This window comes from Cyanistes caeruleus, chromosome 5 (assembly GCF_971803275.1).
Source record: "Cyanistes caeruleus chromosome 5, bCyaCae1.hap1.1, whole genome shotgun sequence".
NCBI lineage: Eukaryota > Metazoa > Chordata > Aves > Passeriformes > Paridae > Cyanistes > Cyanistes caeruleus.
The window spans coordinates 57,294,049-57,316,015 of NC_141705.1; the positions used below are offsets into that span (position 1 = coordinate 57,294,049).

General features: G+C 42.4%; 1 protein-coding gene across 14 annotated transcripts in view; it reads left to right on the forward strand.

Moving 5' to 3' along the window:
* SMAD1 (SMAD family member 1) overlaps positions 1–21,967 on the forward strand; it is a 103,065-nt gene that overhangs the window by 57,704 nt on the left and 23,394 nt on the right. Inside the window, exons 1-3 of one of the 14 annotated variants that reach the window (XM_086889365.1) lie at positions 13,314–14,379; positions 15,021–15,244; positions 17,006–17,165. The exons of 3 other annotated variants lie outside the window; for them this stretch is intronic. The gene's annotated coding sequence lies outside the window, so the exon portion shown is untranslated. 10 more of the 14 variants (XM_086889362.1, XM_086889358.1, XM_086889363.1 and 7 more) reach the window with 10 other exon arrangements.

The following is a 21,967-nucleotide window of genomic DNA, read 5'->3' on the forward strand; positions in this document are numbered from 1 at the left end:
ATCCCAGAGAGCTTCATTGCCCAGGGGGATCAGGGAGCAAACAAGCTAAAGATCCAGGGCTACAGCAACTTCTATATAGGGGAAGAGCAAGGGGGGGGGGGTCCAAATCATCAACCAATAAGGAGTCTAAGAGGGGGGAGCAAGGGGAGGAGAGTACAATATCGGGACCAACAGGGATGAGAGGGCAGAGAGGACCAGTCACCTAGGCCAATGGGGCCTCGAAGGTTAGGAGATGGACAGGGAAGGATCTGGAATATAGGGCAGGGTTTACATTGATGGGCAAGGAAAGATCTGGAATAAAGGGCAGGGTGTATATTGATGGGCAACTGGGAACCTGGGGTGATTGGACAAGAGGGGGAATGACAGGGACTCACTCTGGAAGATAGGGAAGGCTTTCAGAGTGCGTGACACTGGGGAAAAGATGGGGAAAACTCAGGAAGGAACTATTCCCTTTTAGGGGGAAAGGTATTTGGGAGCAACCAACTGTTATAAACACTTAAACCATTAACAATTAAAATACACCACCACATTTATGTGGCAAAGAAGTGGATGAATTTTAGATTATGAAGTTAGACAGAAGCACTGATACCCTCACAAGCAAAAACCTGGGCATTTTTTTACTGCTGCTGTTGTGCTCCTTCTGTGACCTTGGGCAAGCCATACCAGTTCTGTGTCTTCAGACTCACAACGCGCCGGGGTGGGCAGAACCACTGTTCATCTGGTAAAACTCTGGGGGCCTTAAGTCCTACAGGCCTCAGTGTTGCTGGATTTTAAAATGAGGTCAAAGTCACACCCAGAACTGTCTATACATGTGCAAATTTACTGGCCTCAGTATAAGGATGTAATTATGCTAGCACAGGCATATCAGAATATTTTGCCACGTAGAAACATCTTGCACTTGTTGCTTCATATGTCCTTCTAGGAAAGATGACTGGGTAAAAGCCAAAGTATTTGTTGAAGAATCAGTTTCAGTTCAATCTTGCTTGCGCAATACTTATCTGTCTACAGTAAAGATCCCTGTAAACACAGCAGGCAGGAGAGGCTCGCTGTTCCACACGTGGGCTCCAAACTTCCAGCCAGTTCCACTTTGGAGCTGACACTTGCAGATCCAAACGGAGCACGAGTGCATTTCAGAGGGACAGCGGCTTGAGGCTTCATTACTGTGGGTCTGACTGCACAAGAAGCCTCACACACTGTAATGGGTTTACTCGCATGAATGAGGAGTAAGTGCAGCAATACCTATGGGCAGGAGGATGTCCACGTGTAAAACACCTGGGGATAGAGAGTGCTCTGCCATTGGGAGGTATTACAGCAATTACTTCAGTATTAAGACCAGACCAAGTCAAGCCTGAATCACCGGCAAGACACAAATTCGAGCAGCAATTGACTTTAACTCCAAGTCTATCAGCATCCGTCGCTGTCCCCGGAGCCCCGCTGCCGGAGCTCCCCAGCCCCTCCGGCGGGGCAGAAACGCCTTTTGCGCCCCAGTGAGGGTGTCGGAGGGGGCTCACAGCCGGGGCGGGGGTCGGGCAGTGGGTCAGGGCACACAGCGGCCGGGCCGGGCCGTGCCGGGGCCGCTCTCCGGCGGCGGGCGCAGCGCTCCCAGCGGGACCCGGCGGCGCGGCGGCGGGGGCGGGAATTTGGGGAGGATCCCTGGCCGGGCCGGTGCGTGTGTGCGAGTGTGTGTGTGTGTGTGTGTGCGAGTGTGTGTGCGAGTGTGCCGGTGAGCGGCGGGGGCGGCTCCGGCCGCCTGACGCCGGCCGGGCCACATCCATCGCGATCCCGATCCCGATCCCGATCCCGATCCCGATCCCGATCCCGATCCCGGCGCGGAGGAGCTGCCTGCTGGCCGCCCGTCACCGCCCGCCAGCCGGTAACAACTTCGCGTCCCCCCGCGCCTCTCCCCGCTCACTGCCCCCGGGGCCGGGCGGCTGTGCCCGCGCATCCTCCTCCTCCTCCTCCTCCTCCTCCTGCCCTGCGCTCCCTGCCCGGCGCTGCCGCGGTGCTCCCCGGCGGCGGGGCCGGGCGGCGCGGCGGGAGCGGCTCCGGGCAGCGCTGCGCTCCCGCTCTCTCCTCCTCCCCGGCATGATGGCGGCCCGGCGGGCACCGCTCCCGGCTCCAACTTAGAGGGTAGGTGCCGCGCCGGGCCCGGCGGGCGGCAGAGCCCTTCCCCGCCGGGAAGCCGCCGTCCTGCGGCTCCTCCCCGGCCCCGGCCCCATCGTGGCCCGCGGGGACGCGGCGGAGCCCCGGCCGGCCGGGGCAGGGGCCGCCTTTGTGTGTGCGGGAACAGCCCTTCGCCTCCCGCCTCGGCCCATCCGCGTCCCACTCCCTCTAATTTATCTTCTTGCTGCTTTTTCCCCCCTTTCTTTCTTTCTTTCCGCAGCCCCTTACCCTCCTGGTTTGTTGTTTTTTTTTTTTTTTTCCTTCCCCTCCCCTTCTTTCTTCTTTAATGACAAATCTGTGCTTAGAGGTCAAGGAAAGTTCACTTCTTTTTTTTTTTTTTTTTTTTTCCCTTTTCCCTGTTAGAGGGTTTGGATGCTTGAGATTTTCCCCTCCTCAGTATAGTTGCTTCATATAGTTGTTTCGTACAGCCAAATAATCTTATCCTGAATATAGATCTTTTAAAGCTTATTAAAATTTACTGGCGTGGAAATATTCAGTCATGCGTTCTAAAGGATCTGGGCCAAATACCGACCTTTTTTTTTTAATATAAACTCAAGTCAGAGGGAGTTCTGACCGAGGCAGGGTTGCTGTGATTGCTCTTTTGTTAATAGATCAATCTGAAGAAGGTACGTGGTCCGACCTTGCTGTTTGCTTTTACAGTATCTGGATAACAACAGCTTATTCTGAAAATTAATCGTTATTTTGGTGTATTTTAGGATGAAATGATGCTCACTGCATGTCTACAGTTTTATTTGGGGAAGTATTTTGAACAGAGATTAATAAAAGCAGTATTGTTAGAGCCAGATGGAGAAGAGTAAAAGTAGATGTGTATTTCAGATACAGGCAAATGGAAAATATCATTGCCTGAGACATGTCAGTGTTTAATGGATGTCAGTGTTCAAAGATACTACACCTTAAAACTAACATGCTTCCTAGGAAAGAACTGTCATAACTGATAGCTTGTATCTCTTTTGCACACAGAGGGGAAGTCAGAAAAAGAAAACTCGTTTAATATTTTTTCTTCCAATAGTTATATGTGTTTTGAAGCAACACTCAGAAGTAAGAATGAAAACTGTAGCTCACCCAGCCCACGGAGAACACTTTTCTTCCCAGGTGTGTGTCTGTAATTCTTCATGCTGCTGACTGCATGCACCTTGTTGTGTCAAACAATAGGAGCAAACCATGTGAGGGAACATAAGTTTGGCTTATTTCTTTCTTTTACTTGTGAGAAATGACTTGGCTGAATTATGGGTCGTGAGTTTCTTAGTTGCAGCTGATTAGTACCTAATTTCCCTCTTGAACCGGAGAGCAGTGCTATGAAGCTGTTTCAAGATTCTCACTGGATTTTAGTGCAGGTTTTGAGTGCTCACTTCTCTGTTGTGACTGGAAGAACATCAATATGAAAATGAGAGAGATCTGGCCCTTTCTGGAGTTCTTGCTGTGTTTTTAGGGATGAAGTCGTGCAATTTACTTCAGACTGTAAGCAGGCGCTTGAGAGAAATTTCCCTTGATTTGGGTGATCCAGAAGGCTTCCACAGCTATGAGAAATGATCAGTTCAAGGCATGATCAGGTTACCCTGAGGGTAGGGATTTGTCCTTGCATCTGTTTTGACCTGATTACCATTGGGTATGTAATCAAATACATTTTTTTCCTACTCTGTTCTGTTCAACTTGCTTTTTTGTGTACCCTTGAAGATGTGATGATCTGATACATTTGAGAGAAGTGACTGAGTAAACAGATGGAGATCTTTCTGTTTTGGTATAAATATTAACTATCAAATCAAATATTTGAAAACTGATGAGTTTGGTGTTTGCTTTTCCTCTGTAGTTTGAAAACAGAAGTAAAGGGTTGAACATGAAGAAAAACAATACAAAGGTTAATGAAAGTGCTACTTGTGTTTCTGAGTACTGGCAAATTATTCAATTTAAACTGTGAATTTCCTTGCTTGCTATAAAGATTTAAATTTTAAAAATTAAAGGGCTATGACTGTTTTGTTCTTATTTTTTTTTTTTAAATTAAAGCATGAATGCACTGGGATATTACATATTGCCAGTGTTCTGCTCTGTGCTGCCCAAGCTGTGTGTGTAAAATATCATTTGAGTAGTCTTACAGGCCTAATGGAGGCATCATCTCAGCTTTATAAATAATGTAAGTTGTGTATAATGTGGAGTCCCCAGAGACTGCAGAGAAAGCATCATTACCAGCCTTTTCAACCTGCTGGAGATCTTAAATTGATTTACAGCACTGAACTGGTGCAAAATGATACATCAGGATGACACAGGGTCAACCTGTAAAAGTCTATGATGTGAGCCTGTTAGTTCAGTCATCGTAATTAAACCATATTACGAGGGCAGCGAAGCAAGTGTCTGTGACATGTCCCATTGTGCTTCAGATACGGCTGGTTTAAGAATCAAATAAAGAGAGCATCGTGTGTACTATTTAAGTTACGCAAAGAGTAGTTGAAATTAAAGTTTGTGGCCCTGTGAAGAGCAAAAGCTGCGCCAATTTAGGTTGACTGTCAACCTCTCCCTTGCAGTCATTAGGAGCTGAAATAGATGAAGGCATGTGCAGCCTCAGGATGTACGCGTAGGGAAGTGCTTGTGAGTGGATCTCTGAAATTTATACATCCTTTCTCAAGGATCAGCTTGAGAAAGCTTTTACCTGCAGACTGTGCTGTCAGATATCAAAGGAACAAACAGACAAACAAGCCAACTGTTTGGCTTTTTTCCCCCTAGTATTTCTCTCCTACTGAAGTTTGTAATTGCCTGTTGAAACATTCGTGCTGATCTGAGTTCTTGTATAAGACAGAGCACTTCAGTAATTTCTTGAACTATATGGCCAAACTTTTTCTATAACAGAGACTGTAATTTTGAATATGAGTTTGCATAGGTCGCTTTCCTTAGTGAAGACAAATGTGGCTTCAGATTCATGTTTTCCTCTAGCAGCCCTAGAAAAATAGCATGCCACGGGTAGTGAAATGTTTGCTAAATACTCAGCATCTGAGGTCTTGCTGTTTCTGCTGGTAAAATCATTATGATGTGTTTTGGGAAAAATCCTGCAAAAACAACTTTTTTCCTTCTTTCTGCTAGTCAGTGTGCTGCTTGGGGATTTGAGAGTTTCGCATTTGTTAGTGTTTAAACCAGCTCCTCATACCTGAATTGGTGTGAATTTTTAATCTCCTTAGGTTCTCCCAGCACAGAAAGAAATGTACCTTATTTTTAGTCATAAATATAAGTAAAAAAATAATTTTAAGGCATGCAAGTGAAGCAGGCAGAATAAATGGTCACTAGTGGTAAGAGATTTATTAGTTTCCAGGTTCAGTTGCACCTCAACAGCATGTACTTTAGCTAATGTGCTTTTTGAGTGACACATAAAGGAATTAAAGCTCACTTTGGCGTGCAGTGGCTTTTAAAATGTGGATGTGGACCTGTCTTCTTCTGTGTCAGTGCAGATGAAGAAACTACAGTATTGGAGAGAAAGCCATAAAATCTGTGAAAATGAAAGTCAGATTGCACAAACTGCTTTATGGTTAGTGAAGTGAGCCTACCGATGTGTGGGGGTTTTGTTGGTTTTGTTTCTGGTTATTTTTTTAGTTTTTGGTATAGGTTTTCATTACAAACTCACCCAGTTTTGCTTTCAGACTCGGGAAAGATCTGTTCTGCCCATAAAAACGTCACTTTTTTCCCCTGTAGTTACAGCAGACTAATGTTCTTCCACTGGCCTTTCTTCTGTGTATAGGAAAAAACTGAATGCATGCCAGTCTTAACAATTAAAAGATGATATGCAGTTCCTGGAAGTTTTCCTTTGAAATGTACTGGGTGGAAAATTCGAGTTCAAAATATAAACCCCAATTTGGCAAGAATAGTTTGAAATGCTGGGCTCATCTACACAGTCATCTTGCAATTTTCAAGCTATTTTGCTCAAGGTAGAGAAGTCATACAGAATTTTTATATTAGAATGGAGGGTTCTGCTTGGGATGGGAAGGAAGTTATTTTAAATTGATATTTTTCAAGTTTTAGAGTTGTATCCCTGCAGTCTGGGGTATAACTATTTCCATTGTAACGTCAATATTCTTCAACATTTGAAACAACCACAGAACACTTTTGATTGGGCCTTTTGTGGAGGGCTTTACAGAGGGTGGATTCAGGGGTGAGGACACCCTTGGCTGGCTAATGGCTGCCACAAAGATCCCTATCCTCCTCCTCAGACAAATGGTAATTTGCATTACAGAAGCTTTTCAGGTTGCTGTGTATTTGAGTGGGGGATGCCTGTGTTTTTTAACGGGCAGAGAAAGCAAACATTTCATAAAATGGGCTGATTTTAAGGAATGAAAACATTTTCTAGAATGGACCCAGATCATACAGGATTCTCTCCCTGCATCCATTTGACACTTGCATATATTGGCACTGGAAGTTCCTCTTAGTTTATTAGGAACAAAGGGCAATTCTACTCCTAATTAGACTGTGTGAGGTCACGTATCCTACACATGAAACACTGAACTCTGTTGAGCTGTGGAGATGGGTCCGTTTTTATTATTTTTAGTTTGGGAAAGGAGGAAGGATGTGTCAGAGCTGTGGCAGTAGGATTGCTCTGGTGGAAGGATTTTGGGGCCATAGTGCCACACAGCAGCTGGGTTGAGTCGTCATCAGATTCCAAGGGCTTTTCTGCAAGCACAGAAAGCTTTGGTCAGTTGTACTGTTCTGGTGATTGCTGTCTGGGAGACTGTTTAGAAGCTGTGTTTAGATCAGGGGTTGAAGTTTTTTCTTCCTGTCTGTAGACTTGCCCAGTGTAGGGAAGTAGAGCTATTCTGGGCACTTGCACAGTTTGGTCGTTCTAATGTAGCTCTGTAATTGTTCTGGACTATGTCACTTTTATTCCAGTATGTATTATGTATGTACTTGGGAGGATGATATTAGAACAGATGTCACCAGTCTCTCCCATTTGATTCTTCCCCCACCCTTTCTCCAGCATGCACAGGCGAAGTCTAGAGTGCAAGGAGGAAAACAAATTATTTTTAAACATGCTTTTATATAAGTCATTATATTTAGGCACTGTTCAAAGTAGTATCATCCAAACCCAACTATTATGTTGAGTTGGCATGTAAGCAAATCATTAATGTGGTTCACCAGTGATTTCTGAAGCATTATTTCATATTTCTGTACTCATAAAGGGAACACTCTTCCCAACATGGCAGCAGATGAGACTAAGTCAGTGTAGACAGTCTGAATTATAGCACTTAATGGCATTCAGAAGTATATCACTTGCATGTTTTTGTCATTAAGACTACTAAAATGCTAATCCACATCTAAGTGAGCTATGGATTATCAATCCAATATTGGGTAACTTGAAAATAAGATACCCATTAAAATTTTTTGCAGTGATGAAGTGATTATAGACAGAATTTTGAGAGTTTCTGCTGTCTCCTCATGTTTTTCCCCAGCATGGGTCTAAGACTCTCATCTGCCCTCCAGTTTTAACCGATGGACTTTGCTTCCTTCAGTACTTGGAACTTGTTTGCGGGGAAGCTGAAAATATGTCCTCTCAATACAGATTTCATTCATGAGTAGAACTTGGATTTCAGGGCTTGCAGCATTACAGAATTTTTTTTCTACAGAGGTGGCAAGACTAATGTACATGTTTAAGGACGTGTCTAGGTAAATGAAAGCAAAAAAAAAGCATATCTGCTTGCGAGCACATGCACTTGACACTTCTGTAGCAGGCTGAAAAATTTGCCATGAGTTCAGAGAACCTTGTACATTCAGACTGATTGGTGCATGCAGTGATCATAGTTGATAATACCTTTACTTGCTTTTCTTTCTCGTTGTTCAGCACTGCAAATTGATATCTCATTCTTCTGTGTTTACATGAAAGATTAAATGACTGAGATATTTTTCTTGTAAATAATTTCAGACTTCTGATTTCAAGCATTTTAAGGCATTGAAAATAATACCAGCATTCTGTCTGGTGCAGTATGTTGAAACCAGGGCATGAGACTCTTAAAGATATTTTATTTCAGTGGTGTATATATAGGATCCTTCATGTGGATAGGTGTGCTATAAGTGTGTGTGCACATATGAATACCTAAAATAATAGTCACTGCTGTTGAAAGTTACATTGTTTGGATCAGATAAAGGTAGGCTACACCTCTATATAGTTGAGAAGAGCCTGTAAATTTATCAAGGTCTGTGAATGTAATAACTATTTATATATAAATACTTAAATGCCGTTTAAATGCTTAAAAGCTTAAAATCAGTTTTGATTAAAGATGAAGTAAATAACTGGAGAATCGTGTTGCAACAAATTGTGGCTTCCCCTTAAGTGTGTTCCTAAGGGTGATAGGAGGAGGAAACATGCTGTTTGGTCAGATGCTATTAATGAGCTGCATATTTGACATCATTCTGCCAGTGTATTTCACCTTTGTATCTGTTAGGTTTCATTTGAATATTGATGTGGGAGGAATTAATCAAGCCTCCTTGTTGTCTTACATGCATCTTATTAGTAAAGACTTTGATTCAACTGATCTGTTGAGGGAAAAATACGTAGCTTGTAACTGGATATATTTTCTGTGGCAGGGAAGGGAGTGGTCCCAAAATTTTGTCAAGATAAACATGGCAGTGTGCATAAGAGAGGGGGTGGAAGGTGGTGTGGAACTGACATCTCCTGCTCTTTCAGTTGAGGGTTTAATCTCCGGAGTGTTCCTGTAATTTATCCAGCTGAAGAATAGCAAGAAGTGTATGGGTTGGGTTTTTTTGTTCTCAGTTATTTTTTAACTTCTTGTCCTTTTCTTTCTAGCCCTCCCAAGATGTTGTAAAACAAACTCTGCTAGTGTTCTGGTAGGACAAAATAGTTGGCAGAACACCCTTGCTCACTGTTGGCCAGTTGTCTTTCTTCCAAGGATTTCCGAGCTGTCTTACATGAAGCAAGAAATTTACTTTCAAGTTAGGCCACTCAATAGCACCTGCTTAGGAGTGTAGATTCTGCTCTCAAGTCCTGAAAAGTTATTCAAGCTGGTTCATCAATAAAACACAGTCCTGTTTGATAAAGGGTCTTTCTCTCAATGTCTAAATAGTCTGGTGTGAAATTTCACATATTTTTACCACTATTACGGTTTCTGGGCTGAAATATACTTTTCAGAAGATGGGTTTGGATTTATTTTAATCTAGGAAGGGCATTATTCAGGTTAGTAAAACTACAAACTACAAGATGATTTTTTTTTCTGTTGACTTAATTCCACGTGTAATAAAATAATCCATCCCGCCTTTGCAGATAGGCTGGGAGACAAACAGGACGTGAACATGACAGGGCTTAGTCATGGTTGCTTAAGGTATCTGCTGCTATAGTGATGAGCATGGGATGGGAGCCTCTGTAGATCAGAATCTTCCAGTAGCTCACAAGCAGTGGAAAAGAGGGCATAAAAGTGGCTTCTTACCAGGGCTGTATGTGAAGCAGGGTGACAGTGATGAGGACTTGGTTTTAATGGAACAGAGCCATATATGAAGCCAAACGTCAGGGGTACAAGCATGAAGGGAGGAAGAGTGATGCAACTCAGAAGGCTTCTGGATTCTCTGAAGTCACCAAAATCAGGGAGAAGGCAGCTTCCTTGTGCGTCTGCGTGTGCACAGCAAACAGAGCTCAGTGTCTACCTCAGAGTAGTAGAACTTGATGCGATACAAGTGTGCCAAGGCAAGCAGAGTTCTATCCAGTTTTCTTGAGCCTGTTGCTTTTCAGATGTGTGACCAAATTAATTGACAGGTGGCTGTTTCGAGAGCTTCACAGAATCACAGTATGGTTGAGATTGGAAGGGACCTCTGGAGGTCATCTGGTCCAGCCCCCTACTCAGTCATGGCCATATAGGTTGCCCTGGACCATATCTGTGTGACTTCTGTTTTTCCAGTTGTGTGACAACTGCTCTATTGTTTTGTCTCAACAGTGAATAAAGTAGATTTGAAATTTATTTGAACCTCAAAGACCTGCCAACATGTACATGATGGCTTCAGGGATTGCTACACTCATAGCGCCATTGCAGTGGTTAATTTCAAATGTGTGGTAGTATTTCAGGAATCCCAAACACATCTAAAGCATGTGCTCCCCTGTAGAGGGAAAGAAGAGGGAGATGGGAGGGACAGAGACCCAACTTAAGTGGCTTTACTGAGGTCTTACCATGAGTCTCCAACATTCAAGACCAGAATTTCATCTCCTTTTACACAGTCTCTTGTTCTTTGCTCTTGTCAGACACTTCTTTTCCTTTTTATCACTAAGAAGGTAGAGAGATAGATAGATAGATAGATAGATAGATAGATAGATAGATAGATAGATAGAATGAAACTTGGTTATGTCCTCATCTCACCTGGTGAATGCAGTGATGAAGTACACTAATCTGAAAAATGTGAATTTTGACCTTGCTGAATATCTTAGAAAAGCTGACTTACATATAGGTTGCTTCTTGACTATTACAGTTTCCTGTTCTGCATTTTTGCCCGCTGCTGGCTTTACAGTCTGGCATATTTAGTAACAGGCCCTTTATTATCCATGCTAGCTAGTGTCAGTGTTAAGTGCTTTCTCTTGGATGTAGTAGCCAAGGAAAAGTCTTTGTCTTTATTAGCTTAAAAACTTAGGATAATGCAATTATAGTTTCTGTAATGTGTTGTATTATATTTCATGTGGAAAATATTTTATAAATGCTCTCGGCTTAAAACTGCAGTGTGTGGTATTTTTGGACAGGTGGATATGAAATTGCTCTTTTTTTCCCCAAGTTTGCTGTCTAGTTACTGGAGCAGAGGGCAGTGGCAGTAGAGGAGGGTTGAATTGCTTGTTGGAGTGTTTGGTTATTCAGAACCAGCCAAGGCAGGGCTCCTTGCTCTGGGGATGAGAGCAGGTTTTGCAAATCAGCTGAACTATTCATGTCTGAGTGTCAGCTAATCTTTGACCTGGGTATGACTTAAAATTTGAGGGTGGCAGCTCCCTGACAAGGAAAGAACTCTTAAGAGCTGGGTTTCTCTCAATTCCAGCCATGGATTTCTTCGTGTAGGCTGGCTGGGTGACTTCAATGCTCTGAGTTGATCCCACAGAACGTGTTTTTTTGCTTTATGTTTGTTCTGCCAGGTTCGGAAGGTGACTGACTGACAGGTGGAGGGGAAGTTAGGTCGCAGTACCAAGGCTGGCACAAGGGAGTAAGGGGAAACATTTTCTCTCTGGGTGGCAGCGAGCCCTTGGGGCTGCTCACTGGCTTGTGGACCTGTGACCTTGCTGGCCAGAGGCAGGTGCTGGAGGTAGCCAGTCATAGGCCAGTGCTATAGCACTCCCAGATGAAGACTTCCTTCAAGTGCTTGCCAAGGAAAGGTCTAATTTACAGGGTTTTTTTCCCAGATACTTATGTTGGTGATTAGCAGGGGGAGACTGGCTGCCAACAGTTACGTCAGCCATAAAGCCCCAGTGCAGCTCTATTGGCAGCAAAACGACAGTGATTAATGGTGCAGTATCTTTTATGGGGGGTGAGGGAGGACAGATGGAGAGCAACACTTAAACAAGCTTTCCTGGTAAAGTCTTGTTTTGCTGGTATAAACTGCAAGCTGTCTTAGACATGTTTTTCTAGTTTAATGCAACTTCATGTCCTCTGTCAGACAGGACAAGTGTTTTTCCTCAGGAGGAAAATAATGTCCAAGTTTAACTTCTTGGTAGTAGAAACTTTATTTTTCTCTTCAGAGGATGAAATAATTTGAAACAATTGGCAAACTGGGTACAGTTAGCAGCGTTATCAAGAAATCAGAGAAAAGGCAAATAGTAAATTCACTAAAAGCCCTTGTGTGAAAGCAGATTGGTGTTACCAGCAATCACTGCCGGTGACAACAGTTCAGACACCTGAAGCTGGTCTGTGCTGTGAGCCAGTGCACTGTTTGTAGCTTTCCTGGGTTCTGCACCACTACATAAACCACTTCCAAATTTTGGGCTTTCAATCCATTTTTCTCAAAAGAAATTTAGAAAGCATTTGTTTTGGTGCTATATGGTAAGTGTGTTTAAAAGCCCTTACTCATTTTTGTTACTTGCATCTTTGTAGTATATTTCTTAACTTTAAGGAATTGGACTGTCTACATATTTAAAATAAAAACTGTGGGTGTTTCCCTAGCAATGGGAGCCACTACTTTTTTCCTAGTGCTGGAAGGAGATACTCTCTGAATTTCCCTGTAGTCTTCTGCTGTGTTGAGGAACTCTCCAGAACATGGAAATCTGATTAAAACATCTTTTTAATTTTTATCTCTGGCTTGGCTAGAAGTTTCTCTGCAGAAAGCATCAGCACAACTGGCATAATTGCTCCGGGGCTGATTGCTGCAGTTGGCTGCATAACTGCTCCCTTTGCCCTTCTCCCCACTGGTTTATCCGGAATGACTCCTGCTCATGGTCAGACCCAGTGCATCTCCTGTGGTTTGTCAATGGGGAGCAGCTGAGAAATGGCAGTGCTGGTGGCAGGCTGCTTTGGCTCAGGTCTGATATTCCTGATTTTTTCCATCACACCTTTGCCTACCTTCTTGCTTTCACTGATCTGGGACATGAGGGCTCTCAATCTTCCAGGCCAGCCAGCAGTCAGGGTTGTTTGAGCCTAAAGGCTTCCTATCTTGGGAGCTGGAGAGTGCTGGTTTCAGCCCCAGAATTAAGGACATGTATGTAGTAGCTAAAATACAAGGAGTCTGAAATCTTTGTGTGTTCTTTCTGTGCACTAGCTTGTAGCCTAGAAGTAAGTAGACTTGGCACGCAACTTTGGAACTTGGAGTTCTTCTGTCCATCCTCAGTACCAGGCCAGCTGTGACTGTTTGTTCAGTAGCAGGCAGCAGTGGAAAATTTGGAAGCATTATGGCTGTTTTAAGCTAGCCTGCTGCTGACCTTGCAGAGCACGGTGTGTTTGGAAAATGCTGCGTTTCGGTGTCTCGGCTGTAAGAGGCTTGCAACTTTGCAAAACCTGACTTTTGAAACTTCAAACTGGTCTCCAAAAATTATGGTGGAGTGTTTAATAGGTTGTCTTATTGCCAAATGCGGAGTTATACAGGCTCTGTTAAGAAGAAAAGCTTGCAGATAAGGGAAGGGTACTGAGTAGTTCTTTATGTGGCTTCGTTCCTCTTCCAAAAGTCATGAAAAGCTTACAGATAACCAGAGAATCAGACAGACAGATTACAGCCCTTTTCTCCTGTTGTAAAACCTCTGTATTCCCAGTAAGCCATGTAGGAGGATAACTCCCACTTCCTTTCGAGCTATGCTGTTCCCAACTGCTGTATTAACTATCAGTTCCTATCTGTGGGTTGAAGCCTTTGTACAGAATGCTGCAAAGCCTTGATCTCAGGAATATGAGAAAACAGTTTGATGTGAGATTCTGCAGATGTTCTGGCACAGGGCTGTGACAGCTGCTTTTGCCTCATCCCCCAGGTTTTTGTATCTCTCTGGCTCCTTGTGTATGTCTGCACCGTTGTTTTGCCCTTTTGGAAGGGGAAAGGTGTGTCTGTGACTTCTGGGTCTGTTTTTAGAGTAGGCACACTGAGTTGTACCTCATCTGCTGGTAAAGGCTGTGATCAACCCTTTATATGTGTTTGTGGGAGTATTTTAAACGTTACCCGAAGCGTCCTTGACTTGGTCTCAAGAGGATCCCTGATTTATACTTGCCTGTAAATCGTAAACTTTAAAAGAGTTTAATTGTCTTGTGTGGAAGCTGAAGGGGCATCTATAAACACTGTGATCTTCCATTTATAAAGAGTCTGTGACTTAGGCTGGCTTGATAAATACCAAGGAACTGCCAGGGAGTATCTGCTGTGATGGGGTTGTGCAGCTGCTCCTCACTGTCCTGAGGACCTGGAGCACACTGGGCTTTGTGTCATCTGAAGCCCAGTCCCGGTTTTCAGTAGGTCACTCGTGACATGCTGTAATTAAATAATGTTTCATTGGATGGTGGAAGTCTGGTAAATACTGGTGTTTGTGTCCGAGTTGTACAAACTTGGCTTGGAAAGCTGGGTCATGTTTAAACACTTTCTTTGTCCAGAATGGTAGTTTGTGAATTGCAGGGCACTTGATTAAATTCAACATGGACGTTTTAAAGACATGAAGAAGATACATTGTTTTAAAAGTTGTTTAAGGGCAAAAAAAATAGCTCTTCAGTTTTTACAGATAAGGCAAAAACCAGGAAAGTTGGAAGAATCCTTTAAAACCAGGAAAGCTGGAGGAATCCTTTAAAAAAGGTAAAGCATGCATCTCATGAAATGCACTGAAATGTCTTTAGTGTTGGCAAACTGACTGTTCTTATTTCAGGTGTGTAAGTGGTGGGTGGAGGACTAATTTGTGGAAAGATTTATGTAATTTAACAGCATTACATTTTTGGTTTAATTTTCATCAGTTTGTTCTGCTTTGCTGAGGTTTGACCCAATAACTCTTTTGTTAGTGAATAAGTAATTTTTCTTCTCAGTTTTTGTCATCTCTTGATTTGGTGAAGGATTCTGCTTTAAAGCTGGGGATCTTGAGCTGTAATTTTAAATCTTAATCTCCGATAAATTATGTCTGGGTCAGTCTTTAGAAGTGGTTTAATGCAGCTGATGTAACTGTATTGGTGGATGCTCTTGGTGATATGAATCATTTGTAGGAGCAGTGACTTGCCTCAGCTGAGCATAACTGGAGTGCATTTGGTAGGGTTTCCCTCCTTAAAACATACCCTGTTGGAGCACTGCTCTGGCTGGGGATGACAAAGCCCTTTTTGAATTCATGCAGTCTGTGCTAGGCTGTGCTGTTCTCTGAAGACAAAACACATCTTGCATTTTATGGGCTTCACTCAAAAATTTTGATGCCTGAGTGGTGATGAGCATTTTTCTTTCTCTTCTGTTTAAAGGTTTTCCTTCATGCTGCAGATGTATGTTTTAACTGCCTAAAAAAACCCTGAAAGTGACATGTCAGTAAATTTTCCCAATCTCACCTGTGAAGGAAGTTCCTCCTGCCCTGTGCTGATGAATTGGAGGGAAATGCTTTTTTCAGCTGATAAAAAGAAATAAAATTCCATGCCCTTCCCAAAGGAGGAATTCAACAATTGGACAAGTGATGTGGGACCATGTGTTGGTTTGTAAAAGGATATAGTTTGTAAAGATGTTTCCTTTGATGCCTGTGATGAATATGGATGTGTTTCCCTTGGAGAGGGTTTTGATTAAATTATGCAATTAGAGCTGACCAGACAGATCTAAATATAGGAAGAGGTTTCAGTTATCCTGCCTTTGTGTGTATTAACACACCCACACAGATGTGTGTTTGTTATTGTTGTAAACAACACCTGTTTTCTAAAGACAGTTCAAAAAGTCAGGAAAAGGAATGGTCTTTGTGGAAAAAGGGAGTTATATAAAAAGGGAGTTATATGAGTTTTATGATGAAAGGAGAAAAAAAAAAATGTTTTCCTCAGGTTTTTCACCTTTTAGAAAAGGACTTCTAACTTAGTTTGATAGCTAGGCTAGTTCTGGCATCGTAGTGGGTGTTCACAACGCCATGTGCTCTAAGACTGGTCTTAGAGGTTCTTCTGCATTTTTCAGGACTTGTTCTGTGTCACCTAACAATGCTGACTGAAATTCTTGGCTGCTCCTCCACTCCTGAGTGCTCTTAGTGTCCTGGTGGGACAGTGTGTGGAGTTTAAGTACACCACAGCACAAAGGAAATGGATAAACCTGCCCCAAAGATGCACAACGAAATACTCACTGTGACTAGTAATTCGTGATGTCTCTTGACAACTGTTTCTTTGGATATGCTTTTCTTTTGAATGCCTTGTCATAGTTTAAGGATTCCTTTAAGAGGCCTTTAGCTTGGAGTGAGTGAAGAATGAAGAGTCTCTTTCTACATAGCATTTAGGGAAAAAAAAAAAGCACCTTATGAACACTATTCTGGCAAGTTTTGTGATTCACAGCCTTGTATTCATCTTAAAGGTTATTTGAATGAGTTTCATATTTTGCAGTACCATCTGTGCCAGAGTTTTGACTGAATCATCAAGTTGCAGTTCCTTCCTGACCTTGGTTAAAGTACTAGGCTGCGGTTTTAGAGATAATCTTTGAAAGCACATCCGATTCAGTCCGACTGCTTGCCGACACCAGAAGGGATTTGTGCACACCTGGGTGGATGTTTTGATCTATCCCACTTGTATTAGCCCTGCTGTGCACTGGGCTTACCCAGCTTCCTGACCAACTGTCTTGGCAAACTTGGTTTTAGTTTTTTCCTATAGTCTTGGCAATATAAAATATATATAAAATAAGCATGGCAAGGAGACCAGCAGGCGGTGAAGGAAGAGCTGATGTTTTGTGACTTTGTGGAATCCCACATGCATCCGAATGCAAGGAGCGAAATTCAGCAAAATTCAGTGTGTTTTTCCTCTCTGGTGAAAAAGGCAGGATTTGAGGATCTGGTGATCACTTACAAGGCTGTATAGTGCTAGTGTTTTTAAACATGTAAGCATGATGGAGATAAAACTCATGAAGGATGTGCTGTTTAAATTTGTTTTCAGGAGTATGGTTTTCAGTAGGTCAAAACAGTTGCAAGGGTATTGGGAAGAAGTGTTCTTAACCAGGGCAAGGGCAGATCTGATTGTTGATGTGTGACTGTTAAAACTGGGAAAGCACCTTTGCTATGTTCATTTCTCACAATGATATACTTGATTAGAAAGACTTCTAAGTGCCATTTTTTTTTGTATTGTAACACAGGATTCAGTTCCTAATGTGTATGGAAAGTGGGTATTTTTTCTGCAGAAGCAACAGTGAAGTTACCATAAATCTGTCAAATCTGGTACCTTCAAATCCAGAAGACCTGTAAGAATTCGCTGTTGTTTTACTCTTGCAATCACGATAGTTGAGACTCCAAGGGCAAGGAGCAGTGCCTCGTCTGCCAGAAGCCAAGCGGGGAGGCGGGCGGAAGAAAAGCTGCGGTTCACTGTGGAAACTGGCCGAACACCGTGTTCCTGGTTTGAACTGTGGGGAGCACTGGGAAGGAGCTGGCAAATCCTGATAGTGTAAGGTTATCCCTTCATGCTCTGGACTACAGAGCAATGGGCTTTTTGGGTTTTTGGGTCTCTGTTGCCCTCCTTCCCTCCACTGGTAAATCCTACGTTGCCCCTGCGGTTTCATTTTGCCCTCCCCTGCCTGCTGGTGGGTATCTGACAGGATTTTCCCTGTGGGCTGTACAGTGATACATTGGAGATTTTCTTGGAAGGGCAGTCCCTCAGCCAAATAGCATGAAGTATGGCCCAAGAGGAATTTTGACAGAGTGGGTATTTTGGGCTGTAAGCGAGGTTACTTCACAGAACTGGCTGCAGATACCCATCCTCCTGGGCCGTGCTGGGTCTAAGTAAGGAAGGGAGTCTCATACAGTGTCAGGAAAAGCCCTGTTAGGTATGGTGAGGTATTTTCAACACCAGTGTGTCCCTCTTTCCTCGAACAATGTGTTGTATATCAGAACACAGGATTGCATACTTCAGTGGGTTTTGGAATTCTTTCTACCTGCTAAGAGAACATAAAAGAGTTAATTTTTTTTTTCTTTTTCTTCTTGTCATTTTCCAAACTACAAAGGAAGCCAAGTCAGGTTCCGTACAAGCTCTCCAATGAGTTCTACAGCACTCTGATGTGAAACGTCCTTTCTTTTTGCATGTGTGTTATAATGTTACTGAGGTTTCTACCAGGTTTAGTGCATTTTTTCAGGCTGAGCAAGATCTGGATCCTCTGCCATAAGAGGGTGCAAAGAACGAATTTGTTGACTAAAAGGAGGGTAATTCAGCAGAAGATCACGGACTTCGTTTCACAAATCACATTACTTGAATAAAGAAATAAAACTTTTTTGCTGCTTGCTCCAGGAATAGGGAGTTAGATTAAGTTAGTGTTGTTACACATTCTAGCATTGCAGCTGCTTAGACTTCATGTCTTTTAGTAATATATGGAAAATGTACATGGAGATAGTTCCTGCTGGAATAGAGAGACAGCTCCCTGGCTTCTATGGCAAAATCTGTTTGGGTTTTGTTTTGTTTTTAAAAAAAGGTCTAAATAGTATACTGATTACATGAGTTGCTGAAAATACATGTCTCTCAGAGAGGGTAGATGACTAAATATTTTAAAGTAGCAAATTAACATCTCTCTGCTTGTTATTTCTTTATAGTGTTACTAAGTAATGGATGCTGGGAAGAGGTACGTTGACTAAGATAAATAGAATTTTTAAAATGCAGTCATAGACTAGACAGTTTTCTCTATTAACAATTATCCTCACTGTGGTTCCTGCCCGTTTTTATGTCTAACTGTGCTAAGCATATATTAAAAATATTTAATAGGATCCTTTTTGCCTGCATCACTGAGCCTGTAATACAAATAATGAAATTAGTAGAAGAGTTACAGTCACTTCTTGTTTGCCTGAAACTTGGGCTAGAAGTTTCCATCCACCCCTCTGGGAGAGGATCATCTAATTGTCCAAAGCCTTCTCCACCCATCAAAAACAGTCATTTATGCAAAGTGGGACAGTTTCCTATGGGATCTCCTGTGGGAATTTTAAAGCACTCTCATTGAATATTTTACTGTCTGCTTCATGTTGCTGATGGAGTAACTATCTTTTTGAGGGCTAGAAAAACAGAACTTCATTCTTAGACATTTTGCCTAAATGTATTGTTTAAATACATTTAACATTTAAGGCTGGCTAAACAGATACTTATATAAATATAATGCTCACTTATTTTTTTATAGGCTGCTTACAGGTTTGTTTGTGTTAATCCAAAGATTACAAAAAAGACAACAGCAGTGAAGGAAGACAAATAAAACAACACTGGGATTTGTAAGAAGTTTGTTGATTCCAATACATCCATCATCAGACAGAACTCATAATAAAAAGTGCATGGGTTTGGATGTGTAGAGTGTCCGAAAAGTGGAAAACAACTTAATTTCCTTTAAACTGATGCCAGACTGCCTTTTGGAGAGTGTCCTGTTGTTTGGCCTAGGTCTCTGTTTCATCCCTACCTCATGAATATACAGACCCTTCAAGGGCTGGTGGTCACTTAGCTGTTGGAAATAGTAACTCCCACTTTCCCAGAAGGGCACATGGATTTGGGGAAGAAAGACGCACACTGTGTCATCTGCTGACTCGTGGTTTAATCTCTATTTTGCACTTCCAGCTGATAAGACCACTTTGTGCAGAAGTAATACAGGAAATGATGCAGTGCAGAAACCAAAAGTGGCAGAAAGGGAAATGGAATGTACTGGCAAGGGCTCAGCCCTGCAGACAAGCTCTCTACTTCTTGGAAACGAAAATCTCCACATACATTGTGGTTTGGGTTTTATTTGATTGGTTTTGTTGGGTTTTTTTTCTTTGTCCATCTGGTTTTTTGGGGTTTTTTTTAGCTTAATATTGGTTTTGGAGCTTAGAGAAACAAGTGTACAGAAGCCTGTGAGTTTTGTCCCCCTTCCCTTATCTTTCTGCTTGTTCAAGGCTTGGGGTGTGCTTTGTTTTGGAGGCAGGACTTCAGCAGGAATCCCTGGCTGGAAGTTGGTGCCCAGCTGGGTCCTGCTGAGCTGCATTACTTCCAAGCTCACCTCCAAGCACTGTGCCTGCTTGCTGTTCCTCCTGCTCCCAGCAGCTGTTGCCACAGAGATTCCACCATAGCTTTGATGGTGAGGGTGAAACTTGTTTTGGAGTGTGTGATTACGGGAGTTGGATGTGTGTGTGCTGCAGGATTTGATCCAAAAACTTGGAGAATCTGTTCTTTCGGTCTGACTGCTTGGGGCTGCATCTGAGCATCATCTAGCCCATGTTAGATGTGGGCTAGACAATGCTCTGTATATTCAGGCACAGATATAAACATACAGTCTTAACAGACAGGACTTTTCCTTTTTCACAGCAAGGAGCTTGGTGAAAAATGGGTCAGGCCTAGGTAGAACCACATCTGTAAACATTAACAATGTTGAATGAAGCTCAGGTCGAAATGTAGACTTTGTACTTCCTCCTTTATTAGAGCTTCAACTCAAGCCTTCTAAATCTTTTTTGTTTAATTCAAATGGAAATGAAGGAGAAAGCTTTACTCGATAAACTACTGGAACTAGTAACTTTTGTGTGTGGAATTTGTATCTTTTGTTTGAAAAGTGCAGAAAAAAGATACTTACAGTATTTATTGAGATAAATTCTATATATGAATTGAGAATAACTTATGGTTATTCTCAGTTACAAACATATTTAAAGCACATGCACTGGGGTTCTGGTACTTCAGTTCTTAAATTAGCACAGCATTTTAATAGAGCACTTTATAGTGCATGTAAGGGTAAAGTATACCTGGAGTACAGTCAGTGACAGTAATGGAGTTTCAGTTAATTTAACAGTATAGCTCATGCCCACATAACAAAACAAATTCTTAAATTTGCTGCAGGCTCATGCAAATATTCCCTTGCATTAACATTATTATTTCAAATACAGTTCTTAGCATAAAAGAAGTGGGATGTACCAGTTTGAAGCGTAGGTAGATGTGGCCTGCATCTTAGTCCATAATAATTATTCACATAAATGTAGTTTATGCATTCAGCCTAATAAAACTGAACCTCTGCAATTAGATAACTGTTCTAGTGACAAGTTAATTTGAATAAAGTGGATGGTTTTCAGCTCAAAGTTCTTCAAATACAGGGGTATACTATGAAAGCATTGCAGTGTATGGTGGTCAAGAGAGTAAGTGTGCCATCGCATTTGCAGTTTTAAGGTCTGCAATGTTTTCTTGGTATAGCTGTGAAGTACTGTCTGATGTGGGTGTGCTGACACCTTCTATTTTTCTGTGTGTATAGATTGCTGATTGGTTGGGTGTTTTTTGTGTTGTTCTGACGGCAACAAAAACATTCATATCCTTTTCCCCTTCCCCCTTCCTCTGCAACCTGTTGGTATTCAGTCCAGGATATGTTTCCTGTCTTGTCTGTCTATTTGAAAATCAGTGGTGTGGTGCTCTTTGTCTCATTTCCCCCTCCCTGCCAGTCTTGCTCTTCTGTTTCCCTTGCTAGAGCCTTTTGCCTGGTCCCAGCCTGGACAAGGACAAAACCTGCTGCTCATAGCTGGGACTCCTTCAAATGTCGTATTCCTCCCCCTCTTGACCCATCACATCAGTCCCATCCCTTGTCTCCCAGCTTGAGGACTACTGTGCTGTCTAAAATCCTCTTATCTGGACTTCCTTGTCCTTCCCACTCCTTCATGAGTCCTTGAGTATATCAGGCAGACATTGCAGCATGAAGGGTCAGTGGATAATTGGTGAAGTTCATGATAGCTTTCCCTCACAGGCTGCTTAGGAGCTCTGGGGCTTTTGCGGGGGGGGTGGGCAGATGCAGTTTTCTTTCCCACGTGAGTGATGGCTAGGATCTTTCTAGTTCCACTTTTTTTTTTTTTTTTTTTTTTTTTTTTTGCTTTGTTCCTCAAAGTAAGTAAGAGGTAAAACTGAACTGGTTTGTAGGTGTTTTGGGTTTTTTTTTCAGATTGAGTTATATTCAGGTTTAGTGCTGTGATTTTTGAGTTTCATGTCTGGCAGTTTGGAGAGAGCTAGGCAGCACATTGATGTTGAGGAATATTGCTTCCAGCCACTCTGTAAAATAAATAATAAAAAAAGCACTAGTGATCCTGTTTCCTTGGGATGTTTTGCTGGTTGTGGTTGCAACTGCTGACAAGCAGATTGTAGCAACTCTCAGAGTTAATAGCGAAAAATTTAAATTGAGGGACTGTTTTAGGCTAGATTTAATGTGAATTACATTTGTAATATAGGGATGTACTGGGTTCAGCAGCAGGTGCTGCTGCTTAAGTTTTCATCAGATGTGCCTT